Raw genomic sequence first — 23,861 nt, 5'->3', positions numbered from 1 at the left:
GAAGCATTGTATGAAACTTCTTTCTGTTCTTTGCATTCAACTAACAGAGTTGGACCTTACTTTTGATTGTGCCGTTCTGAAACACTCTTTCTGTAGAAACTTCAATTGGAAATTCTGAAGGCTAAGAGGCCTATATTGGGAAAAGGAATGTCTACAAATAAAAACTACACAGAAGAATTGTGTGAAACTTCTTTCTGTTCTGTTTGTTCAACTAAAAGAGTTGAACCTTAGTTTTGATTGAGCCGTTCTGAAACACTCTTTCTGTAGAAAATGCAAGTGGAGATTCGGAGCGCTAAGAGGGTAATAGTGGAAAAAGGAATGTCTCCAAATATAAACTACACAGAATCATTCTGTGAAACTTCTTTCTGATCTGTGCATTCAGCTAACAGAGTTAAAGCATACTCTTGATTGAGCAGATCTGAACACTCTTTCTGTAGAAAATGCAACTGGACATTTGGAGCGCTAAGAGAGTAGTAGTGGAAAAAGGAATATATTCAAATATAAACTACACAGAAGCATTCTGTGAAACTTCTTTCTGATCTGAGCATTCAGCTAACAGAGTTAAACCATACTTTTGATTGAGCAGTTTTGAAACACTCTGTCTGTAGAAAATGCAACTGGACATTCGTAGCGCTAAGAGGGTAATAGTGGAAAAAAGAATATGTTCAAATATAAACTACACAGAAGCATTGTATGAAACTTCTTTCTGTTCTGTGCATTCAACTAACAGAGTTGAACCTTATTTTGATTGAGCCTTTCTGAAACACTCTTTCTGTAGAAACTGCAATTGGACATTCTGAGCGCTAAGAGGCCTATATTGGGAAAAATAATATCTTCAAATAAAAACTACACAGAAGCATTGTGTGAAACTTATTTCTGATATGTTCATTAAGCAAACAGAGTTAAACCATACTTTTGATTGCGCAGTTCTGAACACCCTTTCTGTAGAAAATGCAAGTGGACATTCGGAGCGATAATAGGGTAATAGTGGAAAAAGGAATATATTCAAATATAAACTACACAGTAGCATTCTGTGAAAATTCTTTCTGTTCTGTGCATTCAACTAACAGAGTTGAACCTTACTTTTGATTGAGCCGTTCTGAAACACTCTTTCTGTAGAAACTGCAATTGGACATGCTAAGCGCTAAGAGGCCTACATTGGGAAAAAGAATATCTTCAAATAAAAACTACACAGATGCATTCTGTGAAACATATTTCTGATCTGTAAATTCAGTTAACAGAGATAAAACATATTTTTGGTGGAGCAGTTAAGAAACACTCTTTTTGTAGAAAATGCAAGTGGAGATTCGGAGTGCTAAGAGGGTAATAGTGGAAAAAGGAATGTCTTCAAATATAAACTACACAGAATCATTCGGTGGAACTTCTTTCTGATCTGTGCATTCAGCTAACAGAGTTAAACCATACTTTTGATTGAGCAGATCTGAACACTCTTTCTGTAGAAAATGCAACTGGATATTTGGAGCGCTAAGAGCGTAGTAGTGGAAAAAGGAATATATTAAATATAAACTACACAGAAGCATTCTGTGATACTTCTTTCTGATCTGAGCATTCAGCTAACAGAGTTAAACCATACTTTTGATTGAGCAGTTTTGAAACACTCTGTCTGTAGAATATGCAACTGGACATTCGTAGCGCTAAGTGGGTAATAGTGGAAAAAAGAATATGTTCAAATATAAACTACACAGAAGCTTTGTATGAAACTTCTTTCTGTTCTGTGCATTCAACTAACAGAGTTGAACCTTACTTTTGATTGAGCCGTTCTGAAACACTCTTTCTGTAGAAACTGCAATTGGACATTCTTAGCGCTAAGAGGCCTATATTGGGAAAAAGAATGTCTACAAATAAAAACTACACAGAAGAATTGTGTGAAACTTCTTTCTGTTCTGTTTGTTCAACTAAAAGATTTCAACCTTAGTTTTGATTGAGCCGTTCTGAAACACTCTTTCTGTAGAAAATGCAAGTGGAGTTTCGGAGCGCTAAGAGGGTAATAGTGGAAAAAGGAATGTCTCCAAATATAAACTACACAGAATCATTCTGTGAAACTTCTTTCTGATCTGTGCATTCAGCTAACAGAGTTAAACCATACTTTTGATTGAGCAGATCTGAACACTCTTTCTGTAGAAAATGCAACTGGACATTTGGAGCGCTAAGAGAATAGTAGTGGAAAAAGGAATATATTCAAATATAAACTACACAGAAGCATTCTGTGAAACTTCTTTCTGATCTGAGCATTCAGCTAACAGAGTTAAACCATACTATTGATTGAGCAGTTTTGAAACACTCTGTCTGTAGAAAATGCAACTGGACATTCGTAGCGCTAAGTGGGTAATAGTGGAAAAAAGAATATGTTCAAATATAAACTACACAGAAGCATTGTATGAAACTTCTTTCTGTTCTGTGCATTCAACTAACAGATTTGAACCTTACTTTTGATTGAGCCTTTCTGAAACACTCTTTCTGTAGAAACTGCAATTGGACATTCTGAGCGCTAAGAGGCCTCTATTGGGAAAAATAATACCTTCAAATAAAAACTACACAGAAGCATTGTGTGAAACTTATTTCTGATATGTTCATTAAGCTAACAGAGTTAAACCATACTTTTGATTGCGCAGTTCTGAACACTCTTTCTGTAGAAAATGCAAGTGGACATTCGGAGCGCTAAGAGGGTAATAGTGGAAAAAGGAATATATTCAAATATAAACTACACAGTAGCATTCTGTGAAAATTCTTTCTGTTCTGTGCATTCAACTAACAGAGTTGAACCTTATTTTGATTGAGCCGTTCTGAAACACTCTTTCTGTAGAAACTGCAATTGGACATGCTAAGCGCTAAGAGGCCTACATTGGGAAAAAGAATATCTTCAAATAAAAACTACACAGATGCATTCTGTGAAACTTATTTCTGATCTGTAAATTCAGTTAACACAGATAAAACATATTTTTGCTTGAGCAGTTATGAAACACTCTTTTTGTAGAAAATGCAAGTGGAGATTCGGAGCGCTAAGTGGGTAATATTGTAAAAAGGATTGTCTTCAAATATAAACTACACAGAATCATTCGGTGCAACTTCTTTCTGATCTGTGCATTCGGCTAACAGAGTTAAACCATACTTTTGATTGAGCAGATCTGAACACTCTTTCTGTAGAAAATGCAACTGGACATTTGGAGCGCTAAGAGCGTAGTAGTGGAAAAAGGAATATATTCAAATATAAACTACACAGAAGCATTCTGTGGAACTTCTTTCTGCTCTGAGCATTCAGCGAACAGAGTTAAACCATACTTTTGATTGAGCAGTTTTGAAACACTCTGTCTGTAGAAAATGCAACTGGACATTCGTAGCGCTAAGTGGGTAATAGTGGAAAAAAGAATATGTTCAAATATAAACTACACAGAAGCATTGTATGAAACTTCTTTCTGTTCTGTGCATTCAACTAACAGAGTTGAACCTTACTTTTGATTGAGCCGTTCTGAAACACTCTTTCTGTAGAAACTGCAATTGGACATTCTGAGCGCTAAGAGGCCTATATTGGGAAAAAGAATGTCTACAAATAAAAACTACACAGAAGAATTGTGTGAAACTTCTTTCTGTTCTGTTTCTTAAACTAAAAGAGTTGAACCTTAGTTTTGATTGAGCCGTTCTGAAACACTCTTTCTGTAGAAAATGCAAGTGGAGATTCGGAGCGCTAAGAGGGTAATAGTGGAAAAAGGAATGTCTCCAAATATAAACTACACAGAATCATTCTGTGAAACTTCTTTCTGATCTGTGCATTCAGCTAACAGAGTTAAACCATACTTTTGATTGAGCAGATCTGAACACTCTTTCTGTAGAAAATGCAACTGGACATTTGGAGCGCTAAGAGCGTAGTAGTGGAAAAAGGAATATATTCAAATATAAACTACACAGAAGCATTCTGTGAAACTTCTTTCTGATCTGAGCATTCAGCTAACAGAGTTAAACCATACTTTTGATTGAGCAGTTTTGAAACACTCTGTCTGTAGAAAATGCAACTGGACATTCGTAGCGCTAAGTGCGTAATACTGGAAAAAAGAATATGTTAAATATAAACTACACAGAAGCATTGTATGAAACTACTTCCTGTTCTGTGCATTCAACTAACAGAGTTGAACCTTACTTTTGATTGAGCCGTTCTGAAACACTCTTTCTGTAGAAACTGCAATTGGACATGCTAAGCGCTAAGAGGCCTATATTGGGAAAAATAATATCTTCAAATAAAAACTACACAGAAGCATTGTTTGAAACTTATTTCTGATATGTTCATTAAGCTAACAGAGTTAAACCATACTTTTGATTGCGCAGTTCTGAACACTCTTTCTGTAGAAAGTGCAAGTGGACATTCGGAGCGCTAAGAGGGTAATAGTGGAAAAAGGAATATATTCAAATATAAACTACACAGTAGCATTCTGTGAAAATTCTTTCTGTTCTGTGCATTCAACTAACAGAGTTGAACCTTACTTTTGATTGAGCCGTTCTGAAACACTCTTTCTGTAGAAACTGCAATTGGACATGCTAAGCGCTAAGAGGCCTACATTGGGAAAAAGAATATCTTCAAATAAAAACTACACAGATGCATTCTGTGAAACTAATTTCTGATCTGTAAATTCAGTTAACAGAGATAAAACATATTTTTGATTGAGCAGTTATGAAACACTCTTTTTGTAGAAAATGCAAGTGGAGATTCGGAGCGCTAAGAGGGTAATAGTGGAAAAAGGAATGTCTTCAAATATAAACTACACAGAATCATTCGGTGAAACTTCTTTCTGATCTGTGCATTCAGCTAACAGAGTTAAACCATACTTTTGATTGAGCAGATCTGAACACTCTTTCTGTAGAAAATGCAACTGGACATTTGGAGCGCTAAGAGCGTAGTAGTGGAAAAAGGAATATATTCAAATATAAACTACACAGAAGCATTCTGTGAAACTTCTTTCTGATCTGAGCATTCAGCTAACAGAGTTAAACCATACTTTTGATTGAGCAGTTTTGAAACACTCTGTCTGTAGAAAATGCAACTGGACATTCGTAGCGCTAAGTGGGTAAGAGTGGAAATAAAATATGTTCAAATATAAACTACACAGAAGCATTGTATGAAACTTCTTTCTGTTCTGTGCATTCAACTAACAGAGTTGAACCTTACTTTTGATTGAGCCGTTCTGAAACACTCTTTCTGTAGAAACTGCAATTGGACATTCTGAGCGCTAGGAGGCCTATATTGGGAAAAAGAATGTCTACAAATAAAAACTACACAGAAGAATTGTGTGAAACTTCTTTCTGTTCTGTTTGTTCAACTAAAAGAGTTGAACCTTAGTTTTAATTGAGCCGTTCTGAAACACTCTTTCTGTAGAAAATGCAAGTGGAGATTCCGAGCGCTTAGAGGGTAATAGTGGAAAAAGGAATGTCTCCAAATATAAACTACACAGAAACATTCTGTGAAACATATTTCTGATATGTGCATTCAGCTAACAGAGTTAAACCATACTTTTGATTGAGCAGATCTGAACACTCTTTCTGTAGAAAATGCAACTGGACATTTGGAGCGCTAAGAGAGTAGTAGTGGAAAAAGGAATATATTCAAATATAAACTACACAAAAGCATTCTGTGAAACTTCTTTCTGATCTGAGCATTCAGCTAACAGAGTTAAACCATACTTTTGATTGAGCAGTTTTGAAACACTCTGTCTGTAGAAAATGCAACTGGACATTCGTAGCGCTAAGTGGGTAATAGTGGAAAAAAGAATATGTTCAAATATAAACTACACAGAAGCATTGTATGAAACTACTTTCTGTTCTGTGCATTCAACTAACAGAGTTGAACCTTACTTTTGATTGAGCCTTTCTGAAACACTCTTTCTGTAGAAACTGCAATTGGACATTCTGAGCGCTAAGAGGCCTATATTGGGAAAAATAATATCTTCAAATAAAAACTACACAGAAGCATTGTGTGAAACTTATTTCTGATATGTTCATTAAGCTAACAGAGTTAAACCATACTTTTGATTGCGCAGTTCTGAACAGTCTTTCTGTAGAAAATGCAAGTGGACATTCGGAGCGCTAAGAGGGTAATAGTGGAAAAAGGAATATATGCAAATATAAACTACACAGTAGCATTCCGTGAAAATTCTTTCTGTTCTGTGCATTCCACTAACAGAGTTGAACCTTACTTTTGATTGAGCCGTTCTGAAACACTCTTTCTGTAGAAACTGCAATTGGACATGCTAAGCGCTAAGAGGCCTACATTGGGAAAAAGAATATCTTCAAATAAAAACTACACAGATGCATTCTGTGAAACATATTTCTGATCTGTAAATTCAGTTAACAGAGATAAAACATATTTTTGATTGAGCAGTTATGAAACACTCTTTTTGTAGAAAATGCAAGTGGAGATTCGGAGCGCTAAGAGGGTAATAGTGGAAAAAGGAATGTCTTCAAATATAAACTACACAGAATCATTCGGTGAAACTTCTTTCTGATCTGTGCATTCAGCTAACAGAGTTAAACCATACTTTTGATTGAGCAGATCTGAACACTCTTTCTGTAGAAAATGCAACTGGACATTTGGAGCGCTAAGAGCGTAGTAGTGGAAAAAGGAATATATTCAAATATAAACTACACAGAAGCATTCTGTGAAACTTCTTTCTGATCTGAGCATTCAGCTAACAGAGTTAAACCATACTTTGAGCAGTTTTGAAACACTCTGTCTGTAGAAAATGCAAATGGACATTCGTAGCGCTAAGTGGGTAATAGTGGAAAAAAGAATATGTTCAAATATAAACTACACAGAAGCATTGTATGAAACTTCTTTCTGTTCTGTGCATTCAAATAACAGAGTTGAATCTTACTTTTGATTGAGCCGTTCTGAAACACTCTTTCTGTACAAAGTGCAATTGGACATTCTGAGCGCTAAGAGGCCTATATTGGGAAAAAGAATGTCTACAAATAAAAACTACACAGAAGAATTGTGTGAAACTTCTTTCTGTTCTGTTTGTTCAACTAAAAGAGTTGAACCTTAGTTTTGATTGAGCCGTTCTGAAACACCCTTTCTGTAGAAAATGCAAGTGGAGATTCCGAGCGCTAAGAGGGTAATAGTGGAAAAAGGAATGTCTCCAAATATAAACTACACAGAATCATTCTGTGAAACTTCTTTCTGATCTGTGCATTCAGCTAACAGAGTTAAACCATACTTTTGATTGAGCAGATCTGAACACTCTTTCTGTAGAAAATGCAACTGGACATTTGGAGCACTAAGAGAGTAGTAGTGGAAAAAGGAATATATTCAAATATAAACTACACAGATGCATTCTGTGAAACTTCTTTCTGATCTGAGCATTCAGCTAACAGAGTTAAACCATACTTTTGATTGAGCAGTTTTGAAACACTCTGTCTGTAGAAAATGCAACTGGACATTCGTAGCGCTAAGTGGCTAATAGTGGAAAAAAAATATGTTCAAATATAAACTACACAGAAGCATTGTATGAAACTTCTTTCTGTTCTGTGCATTCAACTAACAGAGTTGAACCTTACTTTTGATTGAGCCTTTCTGAAACACTCTTTCTGTAGAAACTGCAATTGGACATTCTGAGCGCTAAGAGGCCTATATTGGGAAAAATAATATCTTCAAATAAAAACTACACAGAAGCTTTGTGTGAAACTTATTTCTGATATGTTCATTAAGCTAACAGAGTTAAACCATACTTTTGATTGCGCAGTTCTGAACACTCTTTCTGTAGAAAATGCAAGTGGACATTCGGAGCGCTAAGAGGGTAATAGTGGAAAAAGGAATATATTCAAATATAAACTACACAGTAGCATTCTGTGAAACTTCTTTCTGTTCTGTGCATTCAACTAACAGAGTTGAACCTTACTTTTGATTGAGCCGTTCTGAAACACTCTTTCTGTAGAAACTGCAATTGGACATGCTAAGCGCTAAGAGGCCTACATTGGGAAAAAGTATATCTTCAAATAAAAACTACACAGATGCATTCTGTGAAACTTATTTCTGATCTGTAAATTCAGTTAACAGAGATAAAACATATTTTTGATTGAGCAGTTATGAAACACTCTTTTTGTAGAAAATGCAAGTGGAGATTCTTAGCGCTAAGTGGGTAATAGTGGAAAAAGGAATGTCTTCAAATATAAACTACACAGAATCATTCGGTGAAACTTCTTTCTGATCTGTGCATTCAGCTAACAGAGTTAAACCATACTTTTGATTGAGCAGATCTGAACACTCTTTCTGTAGAAAATGCAACTGGACATTTGGAGCGCTAAGAGCGTAGTAGTGGAAAAAGGAATATATTCAGATATAAACGACACAGAAGCATTCTGTGAAACTTCTTTCTGATCTGAGCATTCAGCTAACAGATTTAAACCATACTTTTGATTGAGCAGTTTTGAAACACTCTGTCCGTAGAAAATGCAACTGGACATTCGTAGTGCTAAGTGGGTAATAGTGGAAAAAAGAATATGTTCAAATATAAACTACACAGAAGCATTGTATGAAACTTCTTTCTGTTCTGTGCATTCAACTAACAGAGTTGAACCTTACTTTTGATTGAGCCGTTCTGAAACACTCTTTCTGTAGAAACTGCAATTGGACATTCTGAGCGCTAAGAGGCATATATTGGGAAAAAGAATGTCTACAAATAAAAACTACACAGAAGAAATGTGTGAAACTTCTTTCTGTTCTGTTTGTTCAACTAAAAGAGTTGAACCTTAGTTTTGATTGATCCGTTCTGAAACACTCTTTCTGCAGAAAATGCAAGTGGAGATTCGGAGCGCTAAGAGGGTAATAGTGGAAAAAGGAATGTCTCCAAATATAAACTACACAGAATCATTCTGTGAAACTTCTTTCTGATCTGTGCATTCAGCTAACAGAGTTAAACCATACTTTTGATTGAGCAGATCTGAACCCTCTTTCTGTAGAAAATGCAACTGGACATTTGGAGCGCTAAGAGAGTAGTAGTGGAAAAAGGAATATATTCAAATATAAACTACACAGAAGCATTCTGTGAAACTTCTTTCTGATCTGAGCATTCAGCTAACAGAGTTAAACCATACTTTTGATTGAGCAGTTTTGAAACACTCTGTCTGTAGAAAATGCAACTGGACATTCGTAGCGCTAAGTGGCTAATAGTGGAAATAAGAATATGTTCAAATATAAACTACACAGAAGCATTGTATGAAACTTCTTTCTGTTCTGTGCATTCAACTAACAGAGTTGAACCTTACTTTTGATTGAGCCTTTCTGAAACACTCTTTCTGTAGAAACTGCAATTGGACATTCTGAGCGCTAAGAGGCCTCTATTGGGAAAAATAATATCTTCAAATAAAAACTACACAAAAGCATTGTGTGAAACTTATTTCTGATATGTTCATTAAGCTAACAGAGTTAAACCATACTTTTGATTGCGCAGTTCTGAACACTCTTTCTGTAGAAAATGCAAGTGGACATTCGGAGCGCTAAGAGGGTAATAGTGGAAAAAGGAATATATTCAAATATAAACTACACAGTAGCATTCTGTGAAAATTCTTTCTGTTCTGTGCATTCAACTAACAGAGTTGAACCTTACTTTTGATTGAGCCGTTCTGAAACACTCTTTCTGTAGAAACTGCAATTGGACATGCTAAGGGCTAAGAGGCCTACATTGGGAAAAAGAATATCTTCAAATAAAAACTACACAGATGCATTCTGTGAAACTTATTTCTGATCTGTAAATTCAGTTAACAGAGATAAAACATATTTTTGATTGAGCAGTTATGAAACACTCTTTTTGTTGAAAATGCAAGTGGAGATTCGGAGCGCTAAGAGGGTAATAGTGGAAAAAGGATTGTCTTCAAATATAAACTACACAGAATCATTCGGTGAAACTTCTTTCTGATCTGTGCATTCAGCTAAGAGAGTTAAACCATACTTTTGATTGAGCAGATCTGAACACTCTTTCTGTAGAAAATGCAACTGGACATTTGGAGCGCTAAGAGCGTAGTAGTGGAAAAAGGAATATATTCAGATATAAACGACACAGAAGCATTCTGTGAAACTTCTTTCTGATCTGAGCATTCAGCTAACAGATTTAAACCATACTTTTGATTGAGCAGTTTTGAAACACTCTGTCTGTAGAAAATGCAACTGGACATTCGTAGCGCTAAGTGGGTAATAGTGGAAAAAAGAATATGTTCAAATATGAACTACACAGAAGCATTGTATGAAACTTCTTTCTGTTCTGTGCATTCAACTAACAGAGTTGAACCTTACTTTTGATTGAGCCGTTCTGAAACACTCTTTCTGTAGAAAATGCAATTGGACATTCTGAGCGCTAAGAGGCATATATTGGGAAAAAGAATGTCTACAAATAAAAACTACACAGAAGAAATGTGTGAAACTTCTTTCTGTTCTGTTTGTTCAACTAAAAGAGTTGAACCTTAGTTTTGATTGAGCCGTTCTGAAACACTCTTTCTGCAGAAAATGCAAGTGGAGATTCGGAGCGCTAAGAGGGTAATAGTGGAAAAAGGAATGTCTCCAAATATAAACTACACAGAATCATTCTGTGAAACTTCTTTCTGATCTGTGCATTCAGCTAACAGAGTTAAACCATACTTTTGATTGAGCAGATCTGAACACTCTTTCTGTAGAAAATGCAACTGGACATTTGGAGCGCTAAGAGGGTAGTAGTGGAAAAAGGAATATATTCAAATATAAACTACACAGAATCATTCTGTGAAACTTCTTTCTGATCTGAGCATTCAGCTAACAGAGTTAAACCATACTTTTGATTGAGCAGTTTTGAAACACTCTGTCTGTAGAAAATGCAACTGGACATTCGTAGCGCTAAGTGGGTAATAGTGGAAAAAAGAATATGTTCAAATATAAACTACACAGAAGCATTGTATGAAACTTCTTTCTGTTCTGTGCATTCAACTAACAGAGTTGAACCTTACTTTTGATTGAGCCTTTCTGAAACACTCTTTCTGTAGAAACTGCAATTGGACATTCTGAGCGCTAAGAGGCCTCTATTGGGAAAATTAATATCTTCAAATAAAAACTACACAGAAGCATTGTGTGAAACTTATTTCTGATATGTTCATTAAGCTAACAGAGTTAAACCATACTTTTGATTGCGCAGTTCTGAACACTCTTTCTGTAGAAAATGCAAGTGGACATTCGTAGCGCTAAGAGGGTAATAGTGGAGAAAGGAATATATTCAAATATAAACTACACAGTAGCATTCTGTGAAAATTCTTTCTGTTCTGTGCATTCAACTAACAGAGTTGAACCTTACTTTTGATTGAGCCGTTCTGAAACACTCTTTCTGTAGAAACTGCAATTGGACATGCTAAGCGCTAAGAGGCCTACATTGGGAAAAAGAATATCTTCAAATAAAAACTACACAGATGCATTCTGTGAAACTTATTTCTGATCTGTAAATTCAGTTAACAGAGATAAAACATATTTTTGATTGAGCAGTTATGAAACACTCTTTTTGTGGAAAATGCAAGTGGAGATTCCGAGCGCTAAGAGGGTAATAGTGGAAAAAGGAATTTCTTCAAATATAAACTACACAGAATCATTCGGTGAAACTTCTTTCTGATCTGTGCATTCAGCTAACAGAGTTAAACCATACTTTTGATTGAGCAGATCTGAACACTCTTTCTGTAGAAAATGCAACTGGACATTTTGAGCGCTAAGAGCGTAATAGTGGAAAAAGGAATATATTCAAATATAAACTACACAGAAGCATTCTGTGAAACTTCTTTCTGATCTGAGCATTCAGCTAACAGAGTTAAACCATATTTTGATTGAGCAGTTTTGAAACACTCTGTCTGTAGAAAATGCAACTGGACATTCGTAGCGCTAAGTGGGTAATAGTGGAAAAAAGAATATGTTCAAATATAAACTACACAGAAGCATTGTATGAAACTTCTTTCTGTTCTGTGCATTCAACTAACAGAGTTGAAACTTACTTTTGATTGAGCCTTTCTGAAACACTCTTTCTGTAGAAACTGCAATTGGACATTCAGAGCGCTAAGAGGCCTCTATTGGGAAAAATAATATCTTCAAATAAAAACTACACAGAAGCATTGTGTGAAACTTATTTCTGATATGTTCATTAAGCTAACAGAGTTAAACCATACTTTTGATTGCGCAGTTCTGAACACTCTTTCTGTAGAAAATGCAAGTGGACATTCTGAGCGCTAAGAGGGTAATAGTGGAAAAAGGAATATATTCAAATATAAACTACACAGTAGCATTCTGTGAAAATTCTTTCTGTTCTGTGCATTCAACTAACAGATTTGAAACTTACTTTTGATTGAGCCGTTCTGAAACACTCTTTCTGTAGAAACTGCAATTGGACATGCTAAGCGCTAAGAGGCCTACATTGGGAAAAAGAATGTCTTCAAATAAAAACTACACAGATGCATTCTGTGAAACTTATTTCTGATCTGTAAATTCAGTTAACAGAGATAAAACATATTTTTGATTCAGCAGTTATGAAACACTCTTTTTGTAGAAAATGCAATTGGAGATTCGGAGCGCTAAGAGGGTAATAGTGGAAAAAGGAATGTCTTCAAATATAAACTACACAGAATCATTCGGTGAAACTTCTTTCTGATCTGTGCATTCAGCTAACAGAGTTAAACCATACTTCTGATTGAGCAGATCTGAACACTCTTTCTGTAGAAAATGCAACTGGACATTTGGAGCGCTAAGAGAGTAGTAGTGGAAAAAGGAATATATTCAAATATAAACTACACAGAAGCATTCTGTGAAACTTCTTTCTGATCTGAGCATTCACCTAACAGACTTAAACCATACTTTTGATTGAGCAGTTTTGAAACACTCTGTCTGTAGAAAATGCAACTGGACATTCGTAGCGCTAAGTGGGTAATAGTGGAAAAAAGAATATGTTCAAATATAAACTACACAGAAGCATTGTATGAAACTTCTTTCTGTTCTGTGCATTCAACTAACAGAGTTGAACCTTACTTTTGATTGAGCCGTTCTGAAACACTCTTTCTGTAGAAACTGCAATTGGACATTCTGAGCACTAAGAGGCCTATATTGGGAAAAATAATATCTTCAAATAAAAACTACACAGAAACATTGTGTGAAACTTATTTCTGATATGTTCATTAAGCTAACAGAGTTAAACCATACTTTTGATTGCGCAGATCTGAACACTCTTTCTGTAGAAAATGCAAGTGGACATTCGGAGCGCTAAGAGGGTAATAGTGGAAAAAGGAATATATACAAATATAAACTACACAGTAGCATTCTGTGAAAATTCTTTCTGTTCTGTGCATTCAACTAACAGAGTTGAACCTTACTTTTGATTGAGCCGTTCTGAAACACTCTTTCTGTAGAAACTGCAATTGGACATGCTAAGCGCTAAGAGGCCTACATTGGGAAAAAGAATATCTTCAAATAAAAACTACACAGATGCATTCTGTGAAACTTATTTCTGATCTGTAAATTCAGTTAACAGAGATAAAACATATTTTTGATTGAGCAGTTATGAAACACTCTTTTTGTAGAAAATGCAAGTGGAGATTCGGAGCGCTAAGAGGGTAATAGTGGAAAAAGGAATGTCTTCAAATATAAACTACACAGAATCATTCGGTGAAACTTCTTTCTGATCTGTGCATTCAGCTAACAGAGTTAAACCATACTTTTGATTGAGCAGATCTGAACACTCTTTCTGTAGAAAATGCAACTGGACATTTGGAGCGCTAAGAGCGTAGTAGTGGAAAAAGGAATATATTCAAATATAAACTACACAGAAGCATTCTGTGAAACTTCTTTCTGATCTGAGCATTCAGCTAACAGAGTTAAACCATACTTTTGATTGAGCAGTTTTGAAACACTCTGTCTGTAGAAAATGCAACTGGACATTCGTAGCTCTAAGTGGGTAATAGTGGAAAAAAGAATATGTTCAAATATAAACTACACAGAAGCATTGTATGAAATTCCTTTCTGTTCTGTGCATTCAACTAACAGAGTTGAACCTTACTTTTGATTGAGCCGTTCTGAAACACTCTTTCTGTAGAAACTGCAATTGGACATTCTGAGTGCTAAGAGGCCTATATTGGGAAAAAGAATGTCTACAAATAAAAACTACACAGAAGAATTGTGTGAAACTTCTTTCTGTTCTGTTTGTTCAACTAAAAGTGTTGAACCTTAGTATTGATTGAGCCGTTCTGAAACACTCTTTCTGTAGAAAATGCAAGTGGAGATTCGGAGCGCTAAGAGGGTAATAGTGGAAAAAGGAATGTCTCCAAATATAAACTACACAGAATCATTCTGTGAAACTTCTTTCTGATCTGTGCATTCAGCTAACAGAGTTAAACCATACTTTTGATTGAGCAGATCTGAACACTCTTTCTGTAGAAAATGCAACTGGACTTTTGGAGCGCTAAGAGAGTAGTAGTGGAAAAAGGAATATATTCATATATAAACTACACAGAAGCATTCTGTGAAACTTCTTTCTGATCAGAGCATTCAGCTAACAGAGTTAAACCATACTTTTGATTGAGCAGTTTTGAAACACTCTGTCTGTAGAAAATGCAACTGGACATTCGTAGCGCTAAGTGGGTAATAGTGGAAAAAAAAATATGTTCAAATATAAACTACACAGAAGCATTGTATGAAACTTCTTTCTGTTCTGTGCATTCAACTAACAGAGTTGAACCTTACTTTTGATTGAGCCGTTCTGAAACACTCTTTCTGTAGAAACTGCAATTGGACATTCAGAGCGCTAAGAGGCCTATATTGGGAAAAATAACATCTTCAAATAAAAACTACACAGAAGCATTGTGTGAAAATTATTTCTGATATGTTCATTAAGCTAACAGAGTTAAACCATACTTTTGATTGCGCAGTTCTGAACACTCTTTCTGTAGAAAATGCAAGTGGACATTCTGAGCTCTAAGAGGGTAATAGTGGAAAAAGGAATATATTCAAATATAAACTACACAGTAGCATTCTGTGAAAATTCTTTCTGTTCTGTGCATTCAACTAACAGATTTGAAACTTACTTTTGATTGAGCCGTTCTGAAACACTCTTTCTGTAGAAACTGCAATTGGACATGCTAAGCGCTAAGAGGCCTACATTGGGAAAAAGAATATCTTCAAATAAAAACTACACAGATGCATTCTGTGAAACTTATTTCTGATCTGTAAATTCAGTTAACAGAGATAAAACATATTTTTGATTCAGCAGTTATGAAACACTCTTTTTGTAGAAAATGCAAGTGGAGATTCGGAGCGCTAAGAGGGTAATAGTGGAAAAAGGAATGTCTTCAAATATAAACTACACAGAATCATTCGGTGAAACTTCTTTCTGATCTGTGCATTCAGCTAACAGAGTTAAACCATACTTCTGATTGAGCAGATCTGAACACTCTTTCTGTAGAAAATGCAACTGGACATTTGGAGCGCTAAGAGAGTAGTAGTGGAAAAAGGAATATATTCAAATATAAACTACACAGAAGCATTCTGTGAAACTTCTTTCTGATCTGAGCATTCACCTAACAGACTTAAACCATACTTTTGATTGAGCAGTTTTGAAACACTCTGTCTGTAGAAAATGCAACTGGACATTCGTAGCGCTAAGTGGGTAATAGTGGAAAAAAGAATATGTTCAAATATAAACTACACAGAAGCATTGTATGAAACTTCTTTCTGTTCTGTGCATTCAACTAACAGAGTTGAACCTTACTTTTGATTGAGCCGTTCTGAAACACTCTTTCTGTAGAAACTGCAATTGGACATTCTGAGCACTAAGAGGCCTATATTGGGAAAAATAATATCTTCAAATAAAAACTACACAGAAACATTGTGTGAAACTTATTTCTGATATGTTCATTAAGCTAACAGAGTTAAACCATACTTTTGATTGCGCAGATCTGAACACTCTTTCTGTAGAAAATGCAAGTGGACATTCGGAGCGCTAAGAGGGTAATAGTGGAAAAAGGAATATATACAAATATAAACTACACAGTAGCATTCTGTGAAAATTCTTTCTGTTCTGTGCATTCAACTAACAGAGTTGAACCTTACTTTTGATTGAGCCGTTCTGAAACACTCTTTCTGTAGAAACTGCAATTGGACATGCTAAGCGCTAAGAGGCCTACATTGGGAAAAAGAATATCTTCAAATAAAAACTACACAGATGCATTCTGTGAAACTTATTTCTGATCTGTAAATTCAGTTAACAGAGATAAAACATATTTTTGATTGAGCAGTTATGAAACACTCTTTTTGTAGAAAATGCAAGTGGAGATTCGGAGCGCTAAGAGGGTAATAGTGGAAAAAGGAATGTCTTCAAATATAAACTACACAGAATCATTCGGTGAAACTTCTTTCTGATCTGTGCATTCAGCTAACAGAGTTAAACCATACTTTTGATTGAGCAGATCTGAACACTCTTTCTGTAGAAAATGCAACTGGACATTTGGAGCGCTAAGAGCGTAGTAGTGGAAAAAGGAATATATTCAAATATAAACTACACAGAAGCATTCTGTGAAACTTCTTTCTGATCTGAGCATTCAGCTAACAGAGTTAAACCATACTTTTGATTGAGCAGTTTTGAAACACTCTGTCTGTAGAAAATGCAACTGGACATTCGTAGCTCTAAGTGGGTAATAGTGGAAAAAAGAATATGTTCAAATATAAACTACACAGAAGCATTGTATGAAATTCCTTTCTGTTCTGTGCATTCAACTAACAGAGTTGAACCTTACTTTTGATTGAGCCGTTCTGAAACACTCTTTCTGTAGAAACTGCAATTGGACATTCTGAGTGCTAAGAGGCCTATATTGGGAAAAAGAATGTCTACAAATAAAAACTACACAGAAGAATTGTGTGAAACTTCTTTCTGTTCTGTTTGTTCAACTAAAAGTGTTGAACCTTAGTATTGATTGAGCCGTTCTGAAACACTCTTTCTGTAGAAAATGCAAGTGGAGATTCGGAGCGCTAAGAGGGTAATAGTGGAAAAAGGAATGTCTCCAAATATAAACTACACAGAATCATTCTGTGAAACTTCTTTCTGATCTGTGCATTCAGCTAACAGAGTTAAACCATACTTTTGATTGAGCAGATCTGAACACTCTTTCTGTAGAAAATGCAACTGGACTTTTGGAGCGCTAAGAGAGTAGTAGTGGAAAAAGGAATATATTCATATATAAACTACACAGAAGCATTCTGTGAAACTTCTTTCTGATCAGAGCATTCAGCTAACAGAGTTAAACCATACTTTTGATTGAGCAGTTTTGAAACACTCTGTCTGTAGAAAATGCAACTGGACATTCGTAGCGCTAAGTGGGTAATAGTGGAAAAAAAAATATGTTCAAATATAAACTACACAGAAGCATTGTATGAAACTTCTTTCTGTTCTGTGCATTCAACTAACAGAGTTGAACCTTACTTTTGATTGAGCCGTTCTGAAACACTCTTTCTGTAGAAACTGCAATTGGACATTCAGAGCGCTAAGAGGCCTATATTGGGAAAAATAACATCTTCAAATAAAAACTACACAGAAGCATTGTGTGAAAATTATTTCTGATATGTTCATTAAGCTAACAGAGTTAAACCATACTTTTGATTGCGCAGTTCTGAACACTCTTTCTGTAGAAAATGCAAGTGGACATTCTGAGCTCTAAGAGGGTAATAGTGGAAAAAGGAATATATTCAAATATAAACTACACAGTAGCATTCTGTGAAAATTCTTTCTGTTCTGTGCATTCAACTAACAGAGTTGAAACTTACTTTTGATTGAGCCGTTCTGAAACACTCTTTCTGTAGAAACTGCAATTGGACATGCTAAGCGCTAAGAGGCCTACATTGGGAAAAAGAATATCTTCAAATAAAAACTACACAGATGCATTCTGTGAAACTTATTTCTGATCTGTAAATTCAGTTAACAGAGATAAAACATATTTTTGATTCAGCAGTTATGAAACACTCTTTTTGTAGAAAATGCAAGTGGAGATTCGGAGCGCTAAGAGGGTAATAGTGGAAAAAGGAATGTCTTCAAATATAAACTACACAGAATCATTCGGTGAAACTTCTTTCTGATCTGTGCATTCAGCTAACAGAGTTAAACCATACTTCTGATTGAGCAGATCTGAACACTCTTTCTGTAGAAAATGCAACTGGACATTTGGAGCGCTAAGAGAGTAGTAGTGGAAAAAGGAATATATTCAAATATAAACTACACAGAAGCATTCTGTGAAACTTCTTTCTGATCTGAGCATTCACCTAACAGACTTAAACCATACTTTTGATTGAGCAGTTTTGAAACACTCTGTCTGTAGAAAATGCAACTGGACATTCGTAGCGCTAAGTGGGTAATAGTGGAAAAAAGAATATGTTCAAATATAAACTACACAGAAGCATTGTATGAAACTTCTTTCTGTTCTGTGCATTCAACTAACAGAGTTGAACCTTACTTTTGATTGAGCCGTTCTGAAACACTCTTTCTGTAGAAACTGCAATTGGACATTCTGAGCACTAAGAGGCCTATATTGGGAAAATAATATCTTCAAATAAAAACTACACAGAAACATTGTGTGAAACTTATTTCTGATATGTTCATTAAGCTAACAGAGTTAAACCATACTTTTGATTGCGCAGTTCTGAACACTCTTTCTGTAGAAAATGCAAGTGGACATTCGGAGCGCTAAGAGGGTAATAGTGGAAAAAGGAATATATACAAATATAAACTACACAGTAGCATTCTGTGAAAATTCTTTCTGTTCTGTGCATTCAACTAACAGAGTTGAACCTTACTTTTGATTGAGCCGTTCTGAAACACTCTTTCTGTAGAAACTGCAATTGGACATGCTAAGCGCTAAGAGGCCTACATTGGGAAAAAGAATATCTTCAAATAAAAACTACACAGATGCATTCTGTGAAACTTATTTCTGATCTGTAAATTCAGTTAACAGAGATAAAACATATTTTTGATTGAGCAGTTATGAAACACTCTTTTTGTAGAAAATGCAAGTGGAGATTCGGAGCGCTAAGAGGGTAATAGTGGAAAAAGGAATGTCTTCAAATATAAACTACAGGGAATCATTCGGTGAAACTTCTTTCTGATCTGTGCATTCAGCTAACAGAGTTAAACCATACTTTTGATTGAGCAGATCTGAACACTCTTTCTGTAGAAAATGCAACTGGACATTTGGAGCGCTAAGAGCGTAGTAGTGGAAAAAGGAATATATTCAAATATAAACTACACAGAAGCATTCTGTGAAACTTCTTTCTGATCTGAGCATTCAGCTAACAGAGTTAAACCATACTTTTGATTGAGCAGTTTTGAAACATTCTGTCTGTAGAAAATGCAACTGGACATTCGTAGCTCTAAGTGGGTAATAGTGGAAAAAAGAATATGTTCAAATATAAACTACACAGAAGCATTGTATGAAATTCCTTTCTGTTCTGTGCATTCAACTAACAGAGTTGAACCTTACTTTTGATTGAGCCGTTCTGAAACACTCTTTCTGTAGAAACTGCAATTGGACATTCTGAGCGCTAAGAGGCCTATATTGGGAAAAAGAATGTCTACAAATAAAAACTACACAGAAGAATTGTGTGAAACTTCTTTCTGTTTTGTTTGTTCAACTAAATGTGTTGAACCTTAGTATTGATTGAGCCTTTCTGAAACACTCTTTCTGTAGAAAATGCAAGTGGAGATTCGGAGCGCTAAGAGGGTAATAGTGGAAAAAGGAATGTCTCCAAATATAAACTACACAGAATCATTCTGTGAAACTTCTTTCTGATCTGTGCATTCAGCTAACAGAGTTAAACCATACTTTTGATTGAGCAGATCTGAACACTCTTTCTGTAGAAAATGCAACTGGACTTTTGGAGCGCTAAGAGAGTAGTAGTGGAAAAAGGAATATATTCAAATATAAACTACACAGAAGCATTCTGTGAAACTTCTTTCTGATCTGAGCATTCAGCTAACAGAGTTAAACCATACTTTTGATTGAGCAGTTTTGAAACACTCTGTCTGTAGAAAATGCAACTGGACATTCGTAGCGCTAAGTGGGTAATAGTGGAAAAAAGAATATGTTCAAATATAAACTACACAGAAGCATTGTATGAAACTTCTTTCTGTTCTCTGCATTCAACTAACAGAGTTGAACCCTACTTTTGATTGAGCCTTTCTGAAACACTCTTTCTGTAGAAACTGCAATTGGACATTCAGAGCGCTAAGAGGCCTATATTGGGAAAAATAATATCTTCAAATAAAAACTACACAGAAGCATTGTGTGAAACTTATTTCTGATATGTTCATTAAGCTAACAGAGTTAAACCATACTTTTGATTGCGCAGTTCTGAACACTCTTTCTGTAGAAAATGCAAGTGGACATTCTGAGCGCTAAGAGGGTAATAGTGGAAAAAGGAATATATTCAAATATAAACTACACAGTAGAATTCTGTGAAAATTCTTTCTGTTCTGTGCATTCAACTAACAGAGTTGAAACTTACTTTTGATTGAGCCGTTCTGAAACACTCTTTCTGTAGAAACTGCAATTGGACATGCTAAGCGCTAAGAGGCCTACATTGGGAAAAAGAATATCTTCAAATAAAAACTACACAGATGCATTCTGTGAAACTTATTTCTGATCTGTAAATTCAGTTAACAGAGATAAAACATATTTTTGATTCAGCAGTTATGAAACACTCTTTTTGTAGAAAATGCAAGTGGAGATTCGGAGCGCTAAGAGGGTAATAGTGGAAAAAGGAATGTCTTCAAATATAAACTACACAGAATCATTCGGTGAAATTTCTTTCTGATCTGTGCATTCAGCTAACAGAGTTAAACCATACTTCTGATTGAGCAGATCTGAACACTCTTTCTGTAGAAAATGCAACTGGACATTTGGAGCGCTAAGAGAGTAGTAGTGGAAAAAGGAATATATTCAAATATAAACTACACAGAAGCATTCTGTGAAACTTCTTTCTGATCTGAGCATTCACCTAACAGAGTTAAACCATACTTTTGATTGAGCAGTTTTGAAACACTCTGTCTGTAGAAAATGCAACTGGACATTCGTAGCGCTAAGTGGGTAATAGTGGAAAAAAGAATATGTTCAAATATAAACTACACAGAAGCATTGTATGAAACTTCTTTCTGTTCTGTGCATTCAACTAACAGAGTTGAACCTTACTTTTGATTGAGCCGTTCTGAAACACTCTTTCTGTAGAAACTGCAATTGGACATTCTGAGCACTAAGAGGCCTATATTGGGAAAAATAATATCTTCAAATAAAAACTACACAGAAATATTGTGTGAAACTTATTTCTGATATGTTCATTAAGTTAACAGAGTTAAACCATACTTTTGATTGCGCAGTTCTGAACACTCTTTCTGTAGAAAATGCAAGTGGACATTCGGAGCGCTAAGAGGGTAATAGTGGAAAAAGGAATATATTCAAATATAAACTACACAGTAGCATTCTGTGAAAATTCTTTCTGTTCTGTGCATTCAACTAACAGAGTTGAACCTTACTTTTGATTGAGCCGTTCTGAAACACTCTTTCTGTAGAAACTGCAATTGGACATGCTAAGCGCTAAGAGGCCTACATTGGGAAAAAGAATATCTTCAAATAAAAACTACACAGATGCATTCTGTGAAACTTATTTCTGATCTGTAAATTCAGTTAACAGAGATAAAACATATTTTTGATTGAGCAATTATGAAACACTCTTTTTGTAGAAAATGCAAGTGGAGATTCGGAGCGCTAAGAGGGTAATAGTGGAAAAAGGAATGTCTTCAAATATAAACTACACAGAATCATTCGGTGAAACTTCTTTCTGATCTGTGCATTCAGCTAACAGAGTTAAACCATACTTTTGATTGAGCAGATCTGAACACTCTTTCTGTAGAAAATGCAACTGGACATTTGGAGCGCTAAGAGCGTAGTAGTGGAAAAAGGAATATATTCAAATATAAACTACACAAAAGCATTCTGTGAAACTTCTTTCTGATCTGAGCATTCAGCTAACAGAGTTAAACCATACTTTTGATTGAGCAGTTTTGAAACTCTCTGTCTGTAGAAAATGCAACTGGACATTCGTAGCGCTAAGTGGGTAATAGTGGAAAAAAGAATATGTTCAAATATAAACTACACAGAAGCATTGTATGAAATTTCTTTCTGTTCTGTGCATTCAACTAACAGAGTTGAACCTTACTTTTGATTGAGCCGTTCTGAAACACTCTTTCTGTAGAAACTGCAATTGGACATTCTGAGCGCTAAGAGGCCTATATTGGGAAAAAGAATGTCTACAAATAAAAACTACACAGAAGAATTGTGTGAAACTTCTTTCTGTTCTGTTTGTTCAACTAAAAGTGTTGAACCTTAGTTTTGATTGAGCCGTTCTGAAACACTCTTTCTGTAGAAAATGCAAGTGGAGATTCGGAGCGCTAAGAGGGTAATAGTGGAAAAAGGAATGTCTCCAAATATAAACTACACAGAATCATTCTGTGAAACTTCTTTCTGATCTGTGCATTCAGCTAACAGAGTTAAACCATACTTTTATTGAGCAGATCTGAACACACTTTCTGTAGAAAATGCAACTGTACATTTGGAGCGCTAAGAGAGTAGTAGTGGAAAAAGGAATATATTCAAATATAAACTACACAGAAGCATTCTGTGAAACTTCTTTCTGATCTGAGCATTGAGCTAACAGAGTTAAACCATACTTTTGATTGAGCAGTTTTGAAACACTCTGTCTGTAGAAAATGCAACTGGACATTCGTAGCGCTAAGTGGGTAATAGTGGAAAAAAGAATATGTTCAAATATAAACTACACAGAAGCATTGTATGAAACTTCTTTCTGTTCTGTGCATTCAATTAACAGAGTTGAACCTTACTTTTGATTGAGCCTTTCTGAAACACTCTTTCTGTAGAAACTGCAATTGGACATTCTGAGCGCTAAGAGGCCTATATTGGGAAAAACAATATCTTCAAATAAAAACTACACAGAAGCATTGTGTGAAACTTATTTCTGATATGTTCATTAAGCTAACAGAGTTAAACCATACTTTTGATTGCGCAGTTCTGAACACTCTTTCTGCAGAAAATGCAAGTGGACATTCGGAGCGCTAAGATGGTAATAGTGGAAAAAGGAATATATCCAAATATAAACTACACAGTAGCATTCTGTGAAAATTCTTTCTGTTCTGTGCATTCAACTAACAGAGTTGAACCTTACTTTTGATTGAGCCGTTCTGAAACACTCTTTCTGTAGAAACTGCAATTGGACATGCTAAGCGCTAAGAGGCCTACATTGGGAAAAAGAATATCTTCAAAGAAAAACTACACAGATGCATTCTGTGAAACTTATTTCTGATCTGTAAATTCAGTTAACAGAGATAAAACATATTTTTGATTGAGCAGTTATGAAACACTCTTTTTGTAGAAAATGCAAGTGGAGATTCGGAGCGCTAAGAGGGTAATAGTGGAAAAAGGAATGTCTTCAAATATAAACTACACAGAATCATTTGGTGAAACTTCTTTCTGATCTGTGCATTCAGCTAACAGAGTTAAACCATACTTTTGATTGAGCAGATCTGAACACCCTTTCTGTAGAAAATGCAACTGGACATTTGGAGCGCTAAGAGCGTAGTAGTGGAAAAAGGAATATATTCAAATATAAACTACACAGAAGCATTCTGTGAAACTTCTTTCTGATCTGAGCATTCAGCTAACAGAGTTAAACCATACTTTTGATAGAGCAGTTTTGAAACACTCTGTCTGTAGAAAATGCAACTGGACATTCGTAGAGCTAAGTGGGTAATAGTGGAAAAAAGAAT

This window comes from Symphalangus syndactylus, chromosome 19 (assembly GCF_028878055.3).
Source record: "Symphalangus syndactylus isolate Jambi chromosome 19, NHGRI_mSymSyn1-v2.1_pri, whole genome shotgun sequence".
Classification (NCBI taxonomy): Eukaryota; Metazoa; Chordata; class Mammalia; order Primates; family Hylobatidae; genus Symphalangus; species Symphalangus syndactylus.
This window is presented reverse-complemented; position numbering follows the sequence as displayed.